The sequence below is a fragment of the Cyprinus carpio genome, chromosome B25, assembly GCF_018340385.1.
Source record: "Cyprinus carpio isolate SPL01 chromosome B25, ASM1834038v1, whole genome shotgun sequence".
Lineage (NCBI taxonomy): Eukaryota > Metazoa > Chordata > Actinopteri > Cypriniformes > Cyprinidae > Cyprinus > Cyprinus carpio.
Genome location: NC_056621.1, coordinates 9,826,785 through 9,846,323, shown reverse-complemented (window position 1 = coordinate 9,846,323; position 19,539 = coordinate 9,826,785). Strand labels below are relative to the sequence as shown.

At 39.8% G+C, this 19,539-nt stretch overlaps 1 long non-coding RNA gene and 1 pseudogene across 1 annotated transcript; one reads left to right on the top strand and one right to left on the bottom strand.

Annotated features, from left to right (window-relative positions):
• Window positions 1-208: 208 nt before the first annotated feature.
• On the top strand, window positions 209-1,122 carry LOC122142408. The gene is made up of 5 exons (XR_006158583.1): window positions 209-335; window positions 490-500; window positions 609-638; window positions 750-773; window positions 881-1,122. It is a non-coding gene; the product is annotated as an uncharacterized LOC122142408 (long non-coding RNA).
• A 4,848-nt stretch (window positions 1,123-5,970) lies between these two features.
• On the bottom strand, window positions 5,971-19,526 carry LOC109063467 (annotated as a pseudogene).
• Between the last annotated feature and the right edge of the window lie 13 nt (window positions 19,527-19,539).

Sequence of the window (19,539 nt, the reverse complement as noted above, 5' to 3'; positions counted from 1 at the left end):
TATAAAATTACAAGCAAGAAAACAGCATTTCCACACAGGAGAGCAAGACGAGACCAAGAGGTAAGATATTCCTCATTTATTAGCGCGACAGATACTTGTCAAATGCATGGTTCATGTGAGCATTTGATGACAAATAGCAAAACAGATTGATTCAGTTACTGAATTCACTCTTTGTCCATTTAGAAAATTCTTTCGCAAGGATTTTTATCTTATGAAACATCAAAATAAATATAACATGAACATGCATGCAAAGAGAATCTTGCTTACAGGTCTTTTTCATTGTTTAGTGTTACGGACGTGTTGAATATCTGAAAATCTCGACATGAGTGATCCACGTAAGTGATATTTCTGATATACTGACGTCTTTCTGTTTGTGGCATCAGAAGACATTTTATTATTTTTTTTATTAAGCTTTCACAGTTATTTTGATTAAATGCTATCAGGAACAATTATTTATGCTTATATTTGTTTTCCAAATTTCTCCTGCAGCACAAAAACAGGTTAGATATTTATAATTCTGCTTAAATATACATATGCATATCAATTATACAAATACATTAAAGGCTGGTTTTAATAAATGATACACTGATCATATTGTGTATTAGCAGGAGTGCGGAGATTCTGGTTCTGGCTCCGAGGTATAACACTCTGTACATTTCTACACATCAATTACAATTTTACACAAATAGTTACAGTTAGTAGTTCTTCCGTTGTATGATAATCATATTGTCATATTGTCTGTCTCACAGAGCTCAGGAGATGAAGGTGGAAAGGTAAAAACTATCTCTAATGGTGAAAAAATAAAAAATAATGCACTTACTGTATTGCATAACATATTCCAATGAATAGACCGCAAGTCTGATTTTACTTCTACTTGTAGAAGCATGGAAAGGGCCAAGGCAAAGGGAAAGGGAAAGGACAAGGTCAGGGACATGGACAGGGGCCACGGACACGGTCAAGGAGGTGAACATGGGAAAAAGGATGTGAAAAAGGAAAAAAAATGAGCTCAAAGCCTGAGGCTGGGCATTCCATTCCATTTATGTCCTCATGACTTACACAACAAAACTTGTTTCAACTCAATTTTGCATACAAAAAATGAAATTAAAAACCACCCTAAAAGAGTTGTGTCTGTCTTTTATTAATGAGCCGGTGTCTGTTTAATGGAAATTAAGTCGTTATGTTGTGAAGCATTAAAATGGTGTCCTAAACAACACTCAGATATTGACACACTGAAACATGAAACAAAATGCCTGAGATGCCTGCATGAATAACACCAACAGAATTTAAAAAGCTCATCTTCGATTAAATATATTAAGGTTCATTGTTAGTCAATCAATTATTTTCAGGAACTATAACTGATCTGCTGCTGCTACTGGGACACAACCAGTTAGACATCAGTACAGGTTCTGCAAGTTTGGCACTCTAAACATTAAGCTGAAAACTTTAAAGTAGATGCATCTTTCCATCCATATTAAAAACTGCATAAGACCTACAAATAACCCAAATGAAAGGTGGAGAACTCTGAAAGTTGGAAAGGTTTACCAAGGTTGATGCTTACAGGTTGAAAACTAGGAGTGCGCTTCATTTGTCATTCTTATTCAAACTCATGCATGTGCCTACAAGTCTCCACCCTGGTCTAAAATAAAGCATATTGGCGCTTAAAATACATTTGGAGATGCTAGTAGTACAGAATGTTACCTAACTTTAACTGGGAGTAAGAATTTAAAGTCCAATAACTAAGAAATGCATAGTACCCAGCTCTCCCACCTTTCGTGGGGATGTTTGTGTTACATTCAAACCCCCCACCCCCCAACGTAATGCACACAAAAAAAAACCCTGCCAAGACAAGAGTTCCTCCTTCTAAAGCTGACAACTTATCCCAAAATTTAATGGCTTGTTGGATCTCGCACACGGTGAAACTAGTGAACCTAACAAAAAACCCCTTTGAAAGTGACATGCACATACAGCCACAACCAGTGTTGGTAAGGTTCCTTTGGAAAGTAATAGGTGTCCAGATTACAAGTTACCCTATTTAACCGTAATAGTAGTGTAAACTTTTCTTTTCAATCCTTTATTCCCGTAATGTAAATGATTACTTTGATTACTTTGATGAGTACTTTTCTAAATTTCTAATTAATGGTTTTATTTTCCTACTTGTGTAATCATTTTCAAAAACATTTACAGCATGCAGGGGTTAAAACCTTGCACAGTACGAGCTCAACACTGCCAGACTTTCACAATCGTCAGTCACCTTGAGATCTTAAGATGATCAAATGTGAACACATCCACCACAAATATCAAACCTTTCAGTACTGCCCTTTACTTTGAGATCGATCTGAGAATCACTGCATTTGTAAAAATCATAGAGAAATTGTTTACTGATCCTGTTTTTGAAAACCAAATCCTTGCTACATCTTCATGGAAACAATGCAATTTCCTAAACAATGGTTTGGGGGGGACAATGTTAATCTCACAAAAATATAATAACATAAAAGCATATACATGCCAACTCAGCAAATATGTGTAGCTGTAATGAAGGCACATGTCCTATTCTGTGTACTGAACTCCTGAAACATTGTGTCTTTTTGAAACATTGAAAATAGTGAAGAGACCTAAAAAAAACACACTGTGCACAAGTGATGTGAGTATGGGGACCCATTACTTCAGAATTTTGTGCTCTGCATTAACACATCCAACGAGTGCACACCACACTGGCTCGTGAAAACACACACACCACTGTGAAACACCCAGGGAGCGCAGTGGGCAGTATTTATTGCTGTATCTTTTTATATGATATGACGAATAGGTTTTCTCAAAGTCAGTCAAATGCTCATGAAGTGACTCAGAGCAGTTCTAGAGATTATGATTTATGTGTTCATGTACTCATATATTGAGGCTGAAAAACACAGCAGGCTTCAGGTGACGCCTATGTCATTAGTAATGAAAATGCATGCGCCATGCCGCCATGTAATTTCCACGATGGGCCTGGACTGGGAAAAAATCATTCAGATTTTGGAAATCTCACAAACTCTATGTCAAACAAAAATTCTTTGTAAAACTTAAACAATGTCACGCCATATTTTTTTTGTATGGATTCCCGGTACCTACATAAAAATGAATTTAAATCTTTAGGTTGGGGCACCCATGTACAATAATTAAAAAGTGCTCTCTCCGGAACTGCACCTTCACTTACATTTTTCTTTGCCAGTTCTCTTTATTTGCCTGATATCTATCTCTCCTCATGACTTTAAATACTCAAGATTTAACAAAAACTATACTTTCTTAATTTGACTACATGTCAAAATTAGTACATCACTTACAATATCTTCATAGATAAATCTAATACTGAACATGAGTCATGTTTTTCCCTTACAAAAACTAATCATGCTTTTATTAGGGTATTGTAGAAGTACAGTAACCAAGGTTTTTTTTTTTTTTTTTGCAAATGGAAATTTGTATGTAATTTTAAAGAAATCAAATTTGTAAATAAATTTTTTAAAATTGTGGTTACCATGGTTTACAACATAGCAAATTATTTTTCGGCAGCTTAATTATTCACAGGCCACTAGTCAGATATCACGTTTGATTCCAAGTGTTACTGACCTACTTTTTGAATTTATTCGTCCAAAATGTGGCATATTCCCGGTCAGTCGTTAGGCTACAGGAATTCAGTTTAAATGACTGGATTCTACAAACCAAATCTGGTTTTCCCGCATCGTGGAAATATAGGGCCGGTATTTCTCAGAGTAGTCAGTGCAATTTAGGAAAAAACTCAATTAAATTTATATGTGAGTAAATATTCAAATGTAATCATTAACATTTTTGTAAGTAACCAATTACTCATTTTTTCTGAGACAATATTTTAGATTTTTTTTTTTTTAAACTGAACTTAAGATGGCATGCCACTTTCCTGAAATTAGTGCAGTGAAAACCAAAAACCTATTGGGAACAAAAAAAAAAAAAAAAACCAAATAGGGAAATGTGGAATGATGATAAGTCAAAAACAGAGAGTGTTCTAACATACCCAACTACAAACCATGTATTTACCAGCAGGTCCCCACCCTGGTCAGAAGACTATCAAGGAAACATTGGGGAACTAATTTAAAACTGAAAAGTTTATTTGGTGAGTGCGCAAGGAGAAAAACTCATTTGATTTAACCAATATAGACAAGCAGTAAGTTCACAACATAAGATGCATACAAAATTTCTGCAGTGCTTCAGGGAAGTGGGTGTTCAAGTGGAACTTAGGGCACAGACTCCAATTGGCAGAAAATTTAATAGCATCATAGGGCAACAGACTCCACTGTATTGTTAAAACCAAATTCACAGGTCTCTTTAAAGGTTAAGTTAACTTCCTACTGAGCAACAAAGGGAGCCTTTTCCTTCTAGAAAGGAAAAATCCGTAGTATAGCATGCCTACCATTTTCCCCACAGCTACAGCACATTCAAAATTCGTTAAAATAATACACAACCAGAAGCAAGAACAGGTTGCCTCGCTTTCCCCATTTATGAACACCAGCTAAAGTTTCTGTCGTTCTTGAACCATTACAAGGACGCTGATTGAGGCATTGCCTTCCCAGTTGAACACCTAGAACAAGCGCAGACACCCAAGTTGAGTAGAGCACATGACCAAAGTGTCAAAAGCAACCTTAAGTAGCTAGCCTACCCCCAATAGGATCCCCACGCATAGCGTTTCCACCATCAGGACCACATGTCTGAGTCTACAGCAACCACGAAGCCTGGTGGTTCCCATCAGCAGCAAGCCACCTGCACAGAGAAGAAAAAAAAAAATCAGACACCGCCACCTTCAGTGTTCTTAAGCAGCATGAACATACCCGTTGGCAAAGGAACAGATTTGTAGAGAGCATCCCTCACTGGGTGCCAGAAGCAAGGGTGTGGCCTTCACAGTACAGTTATTGTAGATCTGCAAGAGACACCACAGGTGACGAGGGTTCACAAAACCAAAGCAGATGGGAAGAGAAGGCAAATTCATGCCACATAGCACGTACAGAAGGACTGTCTCCACCCTGAAACCTGAAGGTCTCCAGCTGGAAAAAGAATCTTGTCATTCCTGGGTTCGCAGGCATGAAGCGGAGTCTGGACGCTGTGAGCCTGGCATCTCACAAGGCACCCTGGAGGAGGAAAGAAAAAAACCCAGTAGAGTCAGCTTTAAAAGTCCACTAGACCTTACCCTAATTCAGTGTGAAAATATAGCGGATTAACAAGGGTGTAGAAGCCACCAACCCAGATCATACGCTTAACACTTTCCTGAAGTTATCCCTCAATTCTGATTGGTTAATTGTAAAATGTTGCTCCAGGAATCAACAAAAGATGACTCGGTAATCACTGGTACTTTGCGAGAACTCAGTCAACAAAACCCATCTAAGCTTTTAGGAAGACCATTATTTAAAAACCTCATAACATTAAGGGAACGGGTAGTGTGGAATATGTTGGGAGCGTCGAGGGACAGGGATTCTGAACACCTCTAGTGCAATTCCTTACATTTGAACGCACGCCAATTTCAGGTGGACCAAAAGTGGTCAGGCAGCATGTTCAAGAAATAAATAAACTATAGGAATCAGAGACTTGACTCCCATGATTTGCTCAGATGAAGGAGTATCTCGGAAGAGCATTTCCACATCAGGTACGTGGGTGGCCACACAGCCGTCCACAAAGCACACGCGCAACGTGGACGTTGTTTTGTACCACCATTCCACAGGATGCCTTCAATATTTAATAATGTCACGCCCGGAAGTAACCCATTTCGCAGGCCTCTGACTAGGAACCAGCTCCATCCTGCAAGAGGAAGAACAGTTGTTAGGACACACGCCACATCCCATGGCTTAGAGGTGTACAAGGAGAACCTGCACAATACCCATCATGCTTCGTTCAGGGTGAACAGCAAGTATGGCCTCGCGACCTTTGTATAGAGGACAATAAGTAACCAAGCTGGGCCCGCGGTCATCGGCATTACTGCTCAGGATTCCAAGTATCTGCAGGTCACAAGCGATACCACAGATACAATAACACCTTCCCATGTTCAACACCACCAAGAAAGTCGCTGGAAACAAGTCACATCAGTTATCACTTACCTTTGATAGTGGACACATTGATACACAAACAATAACGTGCACCCTCAAGGGCACCGGGGTAATACGGAGTGCCAGCAAATGCCACAGTAGTGTAGGAAGTAAGAAACGGTGTAGACAAGCTCATTCTCAGTCATCTGTACCAGACTGAAAGTTGTTACGCTGAAGTTGTTCTCAATAAGTACTCTTAAAAGGTTTCCGATTATTTGATTCACAAAGGAAGCTTCTTTAGTGAGCAGTTTTAAAGTTCCAACGCATACGGATATTGAAAGGTACTGTGAAAGTGTTTAACACTATCAAGTAATACCTTTTTTGGTGCTACAATTATCTCCCAGTAAAAAGTTTCTTACCATCAGCCAACACTATGGCAGTCCTGTAGTTTCTATTCAAAGAGGAGCACCCCACGAGACAGAAGTCCTCACCAACAACAGGACAGCCTCCCAGAAACAAACCATATGGCTGGATCAGCTGACCATTGCTAAACAAACCTCATCCCTTAACCTCCACAGAAACCTGGTTTCTCACTGCACTGAACAGCCACACTACTGGGAGTCACAGGTTCGCCTAAACTTCAAAATACCCACAGCCAACTTCCCTTTGCAACTCTGGTACGATGGGCAACCTCCAGTCCATAGGCTTGGACCTGACCCTGCAAACAGTGCGTTTTCTCTTGAGAAACCAAGAGGCTCTTGGACTCAAATCACGCGTGAGTCCAGACGCTGAAAATGTGAAGTCTTTTTTGCAAAAGGGTTTCAAAAACCCTTGAGCAAATAAATATCAATGGACCGCTGGAAGCTGGATCTGACTGTGGCTTCATGCGGCTTGATTTTTGACTGTGGTTTCAAAATTCCCGCATAGCATTCTTCAGGTCAAAACACTACACTCACCAACCAACCCTACACACACCATTTCAGAAGGGCCCATCCTGACAAACCGCTAACACAAATACCTATCTAGTGCTTGTCTTTGCCATTACGTACAGCGTTGAATTTAGGTATCTCCTCCCCTTTCAGCTTAATAGATTACCTCTGATTACAGTATGGACTTGTTATAGTTTTATGTGTAGTAGCAAATGATAACGCTGCTAGAGGCCAGGGTGCCCAAGCCTTGTGTTCATGGCTAGCGCACTGTCCTGCAAAGTTTTAGCTCTAACCCTAATCAAACAAACCTGCCTTTTAATTGTTAAGTGATCCCTGAAGACCTGTAATTAGGTGTGCTTCGATGTTGTTGAGGTGGGGGGGTTTGAGTAGTATTGAGCTGAAATTTTGCAGGACAGTCCGATATTGCCAGGATGCTAGAAGTGTACACTAGCACAGCTAATAGGATTTGGTATGGATGGATCTGAATTTCGTCATCTACCACTCGTATTGACAATTTTCCAATTAAACTTGCGACAGTTTTTTTATGATAGACAGTTAACATAGCTTAAAAAGCACATAAGTTCAGCTCAAATAAATAGGGAATAATTCATTAATACTCTGACTCTTTAAGGTTTTAGTTTCGTATTGGAACAAATTTGTTTTCTTCTCCTCTCTCCTCCCCCACATCCTCTCGGAAAAAAAATTATACTTCACATCAACCATGGATCAAACATGCACTGAATGGGGTGGCATCAGAATGGCAAGCCCAAACAGCTGATAAAACATCAACACAGTAATACCACAAGATCATTCATATCAATTACGGTCTCATGAATGGTAAAAAGCAGTTTGTTTGAATCCATCAAGAGGTTTTTCTACTTTAAACTGTGGCTTCTGGCCAAAAATATCCCATAGTTCATAATAACACTTGCTGTTAAAGAGTGATTGATCCTGCATAATTCTGGTCCTGTGTTTGAAGATAGACCACTTTTTTTTGTACTGAAGGGAAGCAAACATTATTGAAAAAACTTCGGAAGTTACAATGCCTTTAATAAGTTGGGTTCTTATCAAACCCCGCAGGTTTTTGCTTCACCAGACTTGTTTTGATTGATGGCCTGTGTACGTAGTGGATGACTTACGGGATTTTGTTTTAAAAGACAAACTTCCTTGTGGATCTTTGAGTTTTAAGTGGAAATCATCGTCGTGACTGTCTTTAAGTAAAATTATTAATGCAACAGAATGGATCCAGACGTCAATCATACTAAACTCAGAGTATGATATTAATAGGGCCACTGTGCTGTGTAAAGCCCACAAGACACACTGCACGATTTTTTTTGCTGTGCCAGCTTTATTGACCGGGACTGTATGTTTACACATACGATGACTTTTTTTTCATGACAGAAGCATGCCGCAGTGCAACAGAATGACAGCGACACGAACACAAACTATGTTAAAGAATAAAAAATAAAATAAAGTCAAACAAGTGAGTAAGGAATAACAGTTTACAAATTGACAAATTGTATGTGCAGGTATATTAAAATACCCACTTTTTGTCTGTACAGGAATATTAAGTGCAGACTTAAATTAACCTAGGTATGTGTGTTTAGATAAATACGTGGATAATGAGTGTATAACTAGTGTTTCTGTGTGTCCACAGGTATTTCCATGAGATGGATTTGCATGGGGGAAGAAAAAAACTGTTTCCTGTGTCTGGTCATTCTTGTGCTCAGAGCTCGGTAGTGTCAACGCAGATGGCAACAGTTCAAAGAGGAAATGTGCTGGATGTGAGGGTTCCAGAGTGATTTTGCCAAGCCCTTTTGCTCACTCTGTACTGGGTACAGTCCTTAAATAATAGAAGGTGAAGGTTTGTATCAATGGGGGCAGCTGTGGCCTAACTGGTTAGAGAATTTTGGACCTGTAAACCACAAGGTAACAGGTTCGAGTCTCGGTGATGGCAGGAGTTGTCGGTGAGGGGAGGGAGGAATGAACAGCGCTCTCTCTCTCACCATCAATACCCATGGGCTGAAGTGGCCCTTGAGCACGGTAACCCGGGCCACCGGAATAGCTTGCCCACGCTTTTGCTCAGGTTTGTTTGTTTCATGGTGTGTTCACTTCTCACGGGGTGCTGTGTGTGCGCACTTGAATGGGTTACATGCAGAGCACCAATTCTGAGTAATGGGTGTCCCATACTTGGCAAATTTCACGAATTTCACTTTCAATGATTCGCTCAGCAGTCCAGACTACTCTCTGTAGTTTTCTGAGGTCAGATTATAGAAGTGCAGAGGATGGATTCAATGATGGCGGTGTAGAACTGTGTCAGCCAGCTCCTGTGGCAGGTTAACCTTCCTCAGCTGGCGAAGGAAATACAAACCTTTGCTGGGCTTTTTTCCACAATGGAGTCAATGTGAATGTCCCAATTAGGGTTCACTGAGAGATTGTGGTTACCCCAGGAACCTGAATGTCTCCACTGCAGGTCGCAGTGCTGACTGTGTCCATGATGGTGAGTGGGGGGAGGATGGGGGTTTTAAGTCCACTATCAATCTCCAAACTGTTTTGAGCGTGTTGAAGCAACAGGTTGTTGATACTGGCAGTCTACAGACACTCTTTAAGCTCCTGTCTGTAAGCAACTCGTCACCATCCTGGATGAGGCCAGATGAGTGTGGTGTCGTCCTGCAATCAGGAGCTTGACAGGCAGATGAGTGTGGTGTCGTCTGACAGGGGTAAGAATTTCAGGAGCTTGCAGCCCTGAGGACAGAAGTGCTGATTAGATATGTGCAAGTCGGTTGTGTACATGGAGAAGAGCACTAGTGGGTCAGAGGAACGCAGCACCTGAGGAGCTCCAGTGCTGATCATACGGGTGGTGGATGTGTATTTTTGGTGGATGTGTTTTTCTGTGTGTCTGTTTTTTTTGTCTTTCTGTTTTTTTAATTCTGATGTTGTGCTAGTTGTTGTTTTTGCACAGTTGTTGGGGGATGGTGTCTTGTAGTTGGTGATCTCCTTCAGACTTTTCCACACTGATGCGGAGTCGATGGAAGTGAACTGTGTCCTTATTTTCTTCAGAATAATTACTCTTTGCCACTTTGATCTCCTTTTCCAGTGTGTATTTGGCCTGTTTATACAATACAACATGTCCCCATTCCTGTTAGCATCTTCTTTGCCTGACGGGAGCTGTCTGAGTTTTGCAGTGAACGATGGTTTTGTCATTGTTGTAAGTTAGATGAGTCCTGGTAGGAATGCAATGTCTTCACAGACAGAAAAACTGATGTATGATGTTACAATCTCTGAGAGCTCATCGAGGTCGGTGGCAGCAGCTTCAAAAAACTCTCAATCCGAAGAGGTCAAAACAAGCTTGTAAATCCTGGCTCTGCTTCATTAGTTCATATTTTTACAGTCCTTAAAATAACTGGTTTCTATTTGAATATATTTTAAAATATAATTTATTCCTGTGATCAAAGCTAATTTTCAGCATCATTACTCCAGTCTTACTCCAAGTGTAACAATATACAGTATACCATTTAAAAGCGGGGAGTCAGTATATATAACTTATTTTATAAGTTAACTTATAAAATAACTTAACTTAGCACACATAGTGATGATAAATACAATAATCAGGTTAGAAACGTTGCTGTTCTTTCAATTAATAAAAAATCATCTCTTTTCAAAATTAATAATAATAAATGTTTTTTAAATAACAAATCATAATATTAGAATGATCTCTGAAGGATTGTGTGACTGGAAGTAATGATGCTAAACAATTCAGCTTTGAAAGTCAGCTTGATTGTTCCTAATAAACTGTTCTAACTGCACTCGCAAGTGAATCTCCAGTTATTTTGAGGGAATAAATTAAATATATTCTAAATAAACTACAAACATAAAAATATATACATTTATTTTGTCCTCACATTCTTTCTTGTAACTCTTCCCTCTCAGTCACATACCTGACTGAAAGGCTCATTATGCAGCTCATTATCTTTGTCTTCTCAGGTGTGAATCACACAAATATTCATGATAGTTGACAGCCTACTCGCATATGCCCTTTTGCAAAACAAAAGGTCTTAGAAAATTTTAATCAATCTATTGTTTTCTATGAGTGAGTAAACAAGTGGAGTGAGTAACAAAGATGATTTTCACATAATTTTGAAAGCAAAATTCTAGGCTACAAGCTCCAGGTTTGACAGGCCCGTGGAACGAAATGTTTGTATGTGTTTTGTTTGACCTTATTTTCAGTGACTTCAAAATTTAAGTTTTTACTAACTTCACTGCATACACGTTGTTTTCCTCAAAAACACTAATCATGTATATACTTTTGCTATTTACCGTAATTTTAGTTTTTTAATAACCACGCATAACAGTGTTATTAGACTTTAGCCATGTATCTATTTATAAGCAACTGAAAAAAAAAAGCACAAAAGTCAGGGGATGTCAAAACTTCTCCAGGCCCCCAAAACCCCCTAGACCAAGTCGATGCCCGCGTATACGTGTGTTGAGGCATTTTCTCCTGATAACTCCGAAAAGAACTTAAATTACACTTTCAGTTTTGATCGAACAGATAAGAGCAATACATCAATCGAATCTGTAAAGGGTCTACTTTTATTTGTATCCCCACATAATAACAACAATGAACTTTGTGCTTTTATAAAATAAAGGATAAACAGAGTTCGCTGCGTCTGCAAGCCTTGGTCTGCATTGATTACTTTATCAGACATGCGTCATTAAAAATGACCTTGATACTGAGTGAATACTCAACAAACAGAGACATGAGAGATATCTATAGAAAGCTTGACCATGTCTACTTTTAACTAATCTAAAACTAAACTTTTAACTAAGCACGTGCTACCAAAAACATTCCTGTGATAAAGTAATCCATATGAAAAAACAACGCGATGTCCGTCTTTCGCGTCTCCCTTCATTATATCTAATGCGACCATGCCCACCCGCCAAGCGCGTCCCTTCATTATATAATCTTGAAGCTCGCGGCAGTAAACCACCCTCACAGAAGCAAACAAAGCAGCGAGGACTGTACTACGCATTTTTAAATGTTACTGTTAAGCTCATAATTCACCCAAAAGAAGAGGAAGCCAGCTGGCTTTACCCTAGCAGAGATAAACAGAGATGAGTAAGTCTTTTTTTTTTATTACTAATCTACTTGTATTAGTTTTTCATATAACTTGTACACATTTTACTAGTTAGACTTTTCCAGACTATTATTCCTGACTAAATGTATAATCAGGTGAAAACATTATGAAGTTTCATTTTACATCATCTCAATGTTTCACCACGCCAGATGTTTGTTTTTTATGTTCTATGAACGATAGCAATACAATATAAAAAGTAATATGAAGTTATAATGTTGCTGGCTTAATGTCAGTAAGAATGATTAGACAAACTTTACTGTGTACTTTACTGCTATTCTCAGTTCCTGAATATAGCCATATATGTTTATAACTATATATATTATATATGGCCTTCATACAAAGCATGCTTGTGTTTCCAAAGAATGTAACTAAGCTTCTGTTCATCAATATCTGCTCTGGTGTAAATATTTACTAATGTATTTATATCCGTCATTGGTGTTTGCAAGCGTCTGAGGTAAAAAAAAAAAGAAAGGTATCAAGTAGCTGTAAATATCACTGACAATAAATGTGCTTTGTAGTATTGTGTTATTTTTTTCCTATAAATTACTACTAATATCAGTGACCATCGCAATAATGTTAATACTGCAGTTTATTTGCATAAACAGCAAGCTTACTTTTTTTTATTTCAGATAAATAGCAGCCCAATAAGCAGCCACTCAAGAAACCTGGAACACAGCTAAGACCAAGCGAGGCACACACAACGCCATCTCTTCAAAAAAAGGTAGTATGTCCTTCAGAGCACATAAACAATATACATTTTTGGAAATGCCAGGATATGTGACATTTCATTTATATATTTCAACATGACATGTGCCTGCATTTACAATTGATCCAAAAATACAGAAAGTTGCATTTGCTAACGCAATTATATATTGTGAAATGTTTTTACTATTTAAGGTCTAAAAATGCTCAAAACCGTCATGAGTTCAGGAAAAAACAGCAAGAAGTCCTTGCCAACCTCCGCTGAGGCATAGGGGGACACAAGTTGGCTTGAAGGCATTACTGCTCACATTAAAGAACCTGCTGGTTCAAGGAGGTACCAAATAAACAATCTTCACAGTTGCAACAACCACAGAGAAACATTGGCTGAGTCACATCTGTTGGTCATGTTACCTTTGATAGTGGGCATTGAACACCAACAAGTGCACCCTTGGCCTGGGTTAATCGGAAGTGTATGCCATCAAATGCCACGGGAGTGTAAGATAAGAGCAAAGGTGTAGAACAACCTCATTCCTGAGTCATCTGTAAGAGATGGAAGTTGTTACCTAAGTGGGTTCACATCAACTAACACTCTTAAATAAAATGTTCAAAGTGGTGTGTTTAGCAGTCATGCCATAGAAGTACTTTTGGTTCCTCAAAGAAGCTCATTTTTTAAAAATGGAAACCAAGAAAGTTCTGGGTATGTTAAACATACAAGTAACTATTGACGTCCTATAACGAAACCCTATTGTTTTTGTTTGCGTGTGTTAAATTCAGTCAGGACTCAACAGTTCTTACCATCAAGACCACAATATTGGCAGTCATGTCGTTCATATGTACAAAGATGAAGACCCCTTCCAGAGGCAGAGGTCCGCACTGACAACAGACCAGCCTCCCATAGACAAACCGCTATGGCTAGATCAGTTGACGCATTGCTAAACAATCCTTTACCTCTACAAAAACCCGCAGCCACACTACTGGGAGTCACAGGTTGCCTCAACTGGAAGTTCACCGCCAATGCTTTGCACCTCTGGAACGATGGGAAACCTCCAGTCCAAAGGCTTGACTGGACCCTGCATCAGCTGCTTCTGTTGAGAACCTAGAGGTTCTTGAGCAAATTTTCTGGAGTCAAAACTCTGAAATTGAGAAGTTTTTTGGAAAGGATTCAAATACCAAGAAGAAAGAACAGGCCCTCTGGAAGATGGAGCTGATTGCAGCTTCATGGTGCTTGGACTTTGACTGTCTCAGTTTCCCATATATTCTTCAGGTATGATCCCACAGTCACAACAACCTTGCAAGAAGCCCATTCTAACAAACATTGGCACAATGCTCCAATGCTTTTGGACCTTTTCCTACCACATTTTTTCCTTGTCAACTTTCCATGAATATATTTTGATACAGCAGTGACCTTCTGTGGTTTACCCTCCTTGTGGAGGGTGTGAGCACCTTTCTGGACCAAGCAGTCCCATATTGTGCGTTGCATGTTCTAAACTAGCACAGGAGATTCCCAGTGTTACTCGATTAAAACAAGCTCAACATGGAATACTCCAATTTGATACCAATTTAAATGTCAAATATCGTCTGAAAGTCATGAACCATCAGAATTAAAAAGCAACCTTTGAATATGTCAGCGTGCAGACAATCTAGACTTTAAGTTTGTGTTTGTTTCTAAATTACCAAAAATCCATGATATTCTCAATTGCGATGCACCTGTAGCTACACCATAAGATGCTACAAAAAAAAAAAAAGCGCTCAGTGCTGAGGGAACTGGGTGTCAAATCTGGGTGGAGACTCTGGATTATCGCGAACAATTTTGCATCATGGGCACCAGCGTCTACTAATCTTAAAATGAGCTTTAAACCAGTTCACCGTAGGTCGCGTTAACGGATAGTTAACAATTCCTACTGAGAAGGAGCTGCCTTCTGAAAGAGGGACCGTATTATGACTACAGTTTCCCCCCGCCCAGACAAATCAACTGTTAAACAAGGAGAAAAGCAGAACACCATAGGTCTTGCATTTATGAAAGCCAGCAATAGGTTCATTATGAAGTCCAGCTAAAGTCTTCGCTCTCTTTAACCAATACAGGAGAGTGATGGCATTGCCTTCCCACTGAAACACTAGAAAAAGCAAATACCAAGGTTAAGTAGAGCACATGAAGTGTCAAAAGGCAACCTAAAGTAGCTACCTACCCCCCAATCGGCAGCCGCATTTCCAAACCAGGACAACAGTGAGTCACAGCAAACAAAGTCGGAGGGTTCCCATCAGCAGCAAGCCACCTGCCAACAAGAAATAATCGACCACAGACCTTCACGTGCTATTAGAGCAGCATGAACATAACCGTTGGAGAAGGGAAACAGGATTTGGGACAGCCTCAGGGGTAGGAAGCAAGGTGCCTTCACAGTACAGTTATGATGACTGCAAGAGACACCACAGGGATGAGGTCCAAAACACAAAGCAGATTGGGAACGAGAAGTCCGATTCATTCAACGTCGCACGTACAGAGGACTGTCTCCCCCTGTAAACTAAGGGTATCCAGCTGGAACGGTATCTTGTTTCTGGGTTCGAGGCAGAGCGGGAGCGGGAAGCTGTAGCTTGGCCATTCCACAAACGCCTCTGATAGAGTGGTGACAAAGACCTCAATGTCGTCCTTATAGCATTCAAGTCACCCGACCTTACCCGAAAGTATCAGGGCAATTGTAGTTAAAGGCAGCTCAAATGAACACCAACTTCAGCATCAAGTTGCCCATGACCCGGGTGTGCGTCCCAATGTGCGCTAAGGCATTATACGCTTTTTGAGACAAGCTACCACCCTATTGTCTCCTTCGCAACAGCATGTACGTATGCTACATGTACTGGTCACTAAACTGGCCGTCACCATAGGAATCACCACATTTAAAAAGTAATCCTACCATACTTGGAGAGGAAAAGACCACGTAGTTTGCCAGACACGTCTTCCCATGATGAACTCTGCAATTTTGCAGCATTTAAAAAAAGGTAATGCCAAACGGTTTATACAAGTTTTAATAATTGCATTTTTTTTATAACCGGTTTAAGTGTGCATAGCAAGTCAACAGCCCCTTTATCGAAGTAGTCAACCCGTTGCCACAGCACACATTGGGGTTTAACAACCATAGTTAAACGTTGGTAGATCTAAAACAATCTACCCTAGAGCACAAAGGATGTGGGCAAAATTAGCTATAGATGCCCTATAGGTCCAGGCTGACTTGTGCCCAAATCTGAAATGGACCATACGGGACTTTTAGCATAACTTTTCAACATGCTATGATCCATGCAAAATTTAATCTACATACCATTTAGGAGATAGTATGGGATCACTGGATAGTTAGTCAGTGACAACAAAAGCAATTACCAAAAGGATACTAACCCATCACGTGACACCCAACTCTCGGACCACAAGTGCTCACGAGCAAACTTAAGATCTAGGAAAAGGCTTGACTGGACCCTGCAATATTTCTTCTCTTGAGAACCAAGAGGCTCTTAGCGCCTGCAAATTTTCTGGAGTCAAAACTCTGAACCTGAGAAACCTTTTGGAAAGGATTCAAGAACCCTTGAGAAGAAGAAAGAACAGGACCTCTGGGAAGCTGATTGTGGCTTCATGATGCTTGGACTGACTGTGTCTCAAACTTCCCCATGCATTCTTCAGGTCAAAAGCCACAATCACAACCAACACTAGCACCTTGCAAAGAAACCCATTCCTAACAGACTTTGGCTGTCTCCAATACCCATCATTGGTGGCTTTTGCTGCTTAGTAGAGCTTTGAATTAAGGTGGCTCCTCCCTTTCAGCTTAATTGATTAACTTTAATTCTCCTCTAGGCTTGTAGGGTTACTCATCACCGGTGAGAACAGTCAAGGTATCACTAACCAACCGAAAGCTTCATAATGGATCTGAATTTTAATCTTCATTTTACTCCCACTATTTATTAAAAACGTTTAATAGTTTTCCAGTATAGATAGTTAATGGCATCTAAAGAAGCATTCATAAAAAATTATTTAATAATCACAAGTAATCATTAATAATTTTTAGTTTGGATTTTAATGTAGTCACTATGGTTTTAATGGTAACATCCTTTTATACCTAAATAAAATTTGATGCAGCAGTGATTCACTCAAATAAGACTGAGTATGTGAGTAGAAAGAAAAAATATTGAAAGTAAAGTAGCCTTGCAAAATGGCAAGGGCTAAGCAAGCTCAGAAGTCACCTGTAATTGTTCAGGTACGATAAATGGGCCTAAAACATTAATAACTTCCCCTTTTTGTAACCTCTGTTCATTGTGAGTTTTCCTTCAGTCATGGCAATTCCCAAACAGCTGGTGGCTCCCCATTGCTGAGCAAGTGATGGATTTGTGATGTGTGATGGACTGTCAAGGTATATTGGGAAAAACACATTTAAAATGATAAATTCTATTTGGTGATGCAAGGAGAACTAAAACTATTCATTTGAATGTAGCAAACATCTAGAAAGCAATTACATGTGCGTCTCAAAAGATTAAAATATCATGGAAAAGTTCTTTTTTTGGGTAATTTAATTCAACAAAGCAAACTTTCTTATATTCTAGATTCATCGCACACAAACTGAAATATTTCAAGAGTTTTTCATTTTAATTCTGATGGTTATGACTTACAGCTTAGGTAACACATAAAATAAAATCAGTATTACAAAAATGTGAATATTTGCCTTCAAAGATCAATCAAAAACAGATTTACAAATATAAAATGTTCAAGATCTCCAAAGCAGGTTATAGATTATGCATCCCAATACTTGGTTGGGTGCTCCTTTTGCACAAATTACTGCTTTAATGTGGCGTGGCATGAAGGCGATCAGCCTGTGGCACTGCTGAGGTGTAACTGAAGCCCAGGTTGCTATGATAGCAGCCTTCAGCTCCTCTGTATTGTTTGTCAGATGTTACTTATCTTCCTCTTCACAATACCCCATAGATTCTCCTGTGAGGTTTCAGGTCAGGTGACTTGGCTGGCCAATCAAGCACAATAATAGTCATGGTCAGAAAACCACTTGGAAGTGGTTTTTGGCACTGTTGGCCAGGTGCTTACGTCCTGCTGCAAAATGAAATCAGTACCTACCATAAAAGCTCTCCAGCAGATGGAAGCATAAGAGCGCTACAAAATCTCCTGGTAGATGGCTGCATGACTTTGGACTTGATAAATAACAATGGTCCAACACCAGCCAACATCACGAATCATCACTCGCTTCAGAAACTTTAAACTGGACTTTGGATTCTGTGCCGTTCTAGTCTTCCTCCAGACCTTGATTTCCAAATGAAAGAGAATAAATTCACTTTCATTCAATCGAGAAATGAGACTTTGGATCACTGAGCAACAGTCCAGTGTCTTTCTCCTTGACCCTAGTGGAAATGCACTAATGACATTTTTTTCTGGTTCAAGAGTGGCTTGATTCTGAGATGTGACAGCTGGAGCCCTTTTTTCCCCCCTAAGACGATCTGAGCACGAGTGAGAAGCTCTTGATGTGCCGACTCTGGTGTCAGTCCACCCCTTGTTGAGCTCCCCCAAGTGTCTTGAATCTTCTTTCCCGACTGTACCATCCTCCCAAGGCTGGCTGTGGTCATCCCTGCTGCTTGTGGACATTTTCCTACCACACTTTTTCCTTCAACTTTCCATGAATATAATTTTGAAATTACAGCACTCCTGAACAGCCCAGCCCTTTCAGCAATGACCTTCCGTGGCTTACCCTCCTTGTGGAGGGGTTGATCGCCTTCTGGACAAGCGGAGTCCATTATTTAATGGTTGCATGTTTTCTAAACCAGCCCAGGAGATACCCAGTGTTTTACTCCAATTAATCAAGCTCAAAATAGAATATTCCAATTTTGATTCTGAATTTTACGTGCATTTTCCAAAACTGTAAGTCCTGTAACCATAAAATTAAAATAAACCTCTTGAAGTATTTCAGTGCGCAGAACAAATCTAGACTTTAAGTTTCGTTTTCTGAATTAAATTACCAAAAATAACTTCCATGATATTCTAATTTGAGATGCACCTGTAGTTCACAACATAAGATGCATACAAAATATCTGCGGTGCTTCAGGGGAAGTGGGTGTTCCAAATCTTGGCTGGCGAGGAGACTCTGATTAGCAGAACAATTTATAGCATCATAGGCAACAGAGTCCACTTAATTCTTTAAACTGAGCTTCAACCAAGTTCACAGTAGGTCACTTTTTAAAAAGGACTAGTTAACCCTACTGAGAAGGAGGCTTTTCCTTCTAGAAAGAGGGACGATAACATGACTACCAGTTTCCCCCACAGCTACAGCACACAAATCAGCTGGTTAAACTAGGGAAAAGAAAGCAGAAACAATAGGGTCTTGCATTTATTGAAAGCCAATAATAGGTTCTCATTTACTGAAGTCCAGCTACACAAAGTCTGCAATGGCTCTTTAACCATTACAGGACCCGGGTGAGGCATTGCCCTTCCCACTGAACACCTAGAAAAAGCAAATACCCAAGTTAGAAGTAGAGGCACTTGGAAGTGTCAAAAGCAACCTTAAAGTAGCTACCTACCCCCAATAGGGAACAGCATTTCCAACACCAGGACCACATGTTGAGTCACAGCAACCACAAGCCTGGTGGTTCCCATCAACAACAAGCCACCTGCAACAAGAAAAAAAATCAGACACCGCACCTTCACTGTGTTCTTAAGCAGCATGAACATACCCGTTGGAGAAGGAACGGGATTTCTTGGAGAGAAGCATCTTTGGGTGCAGA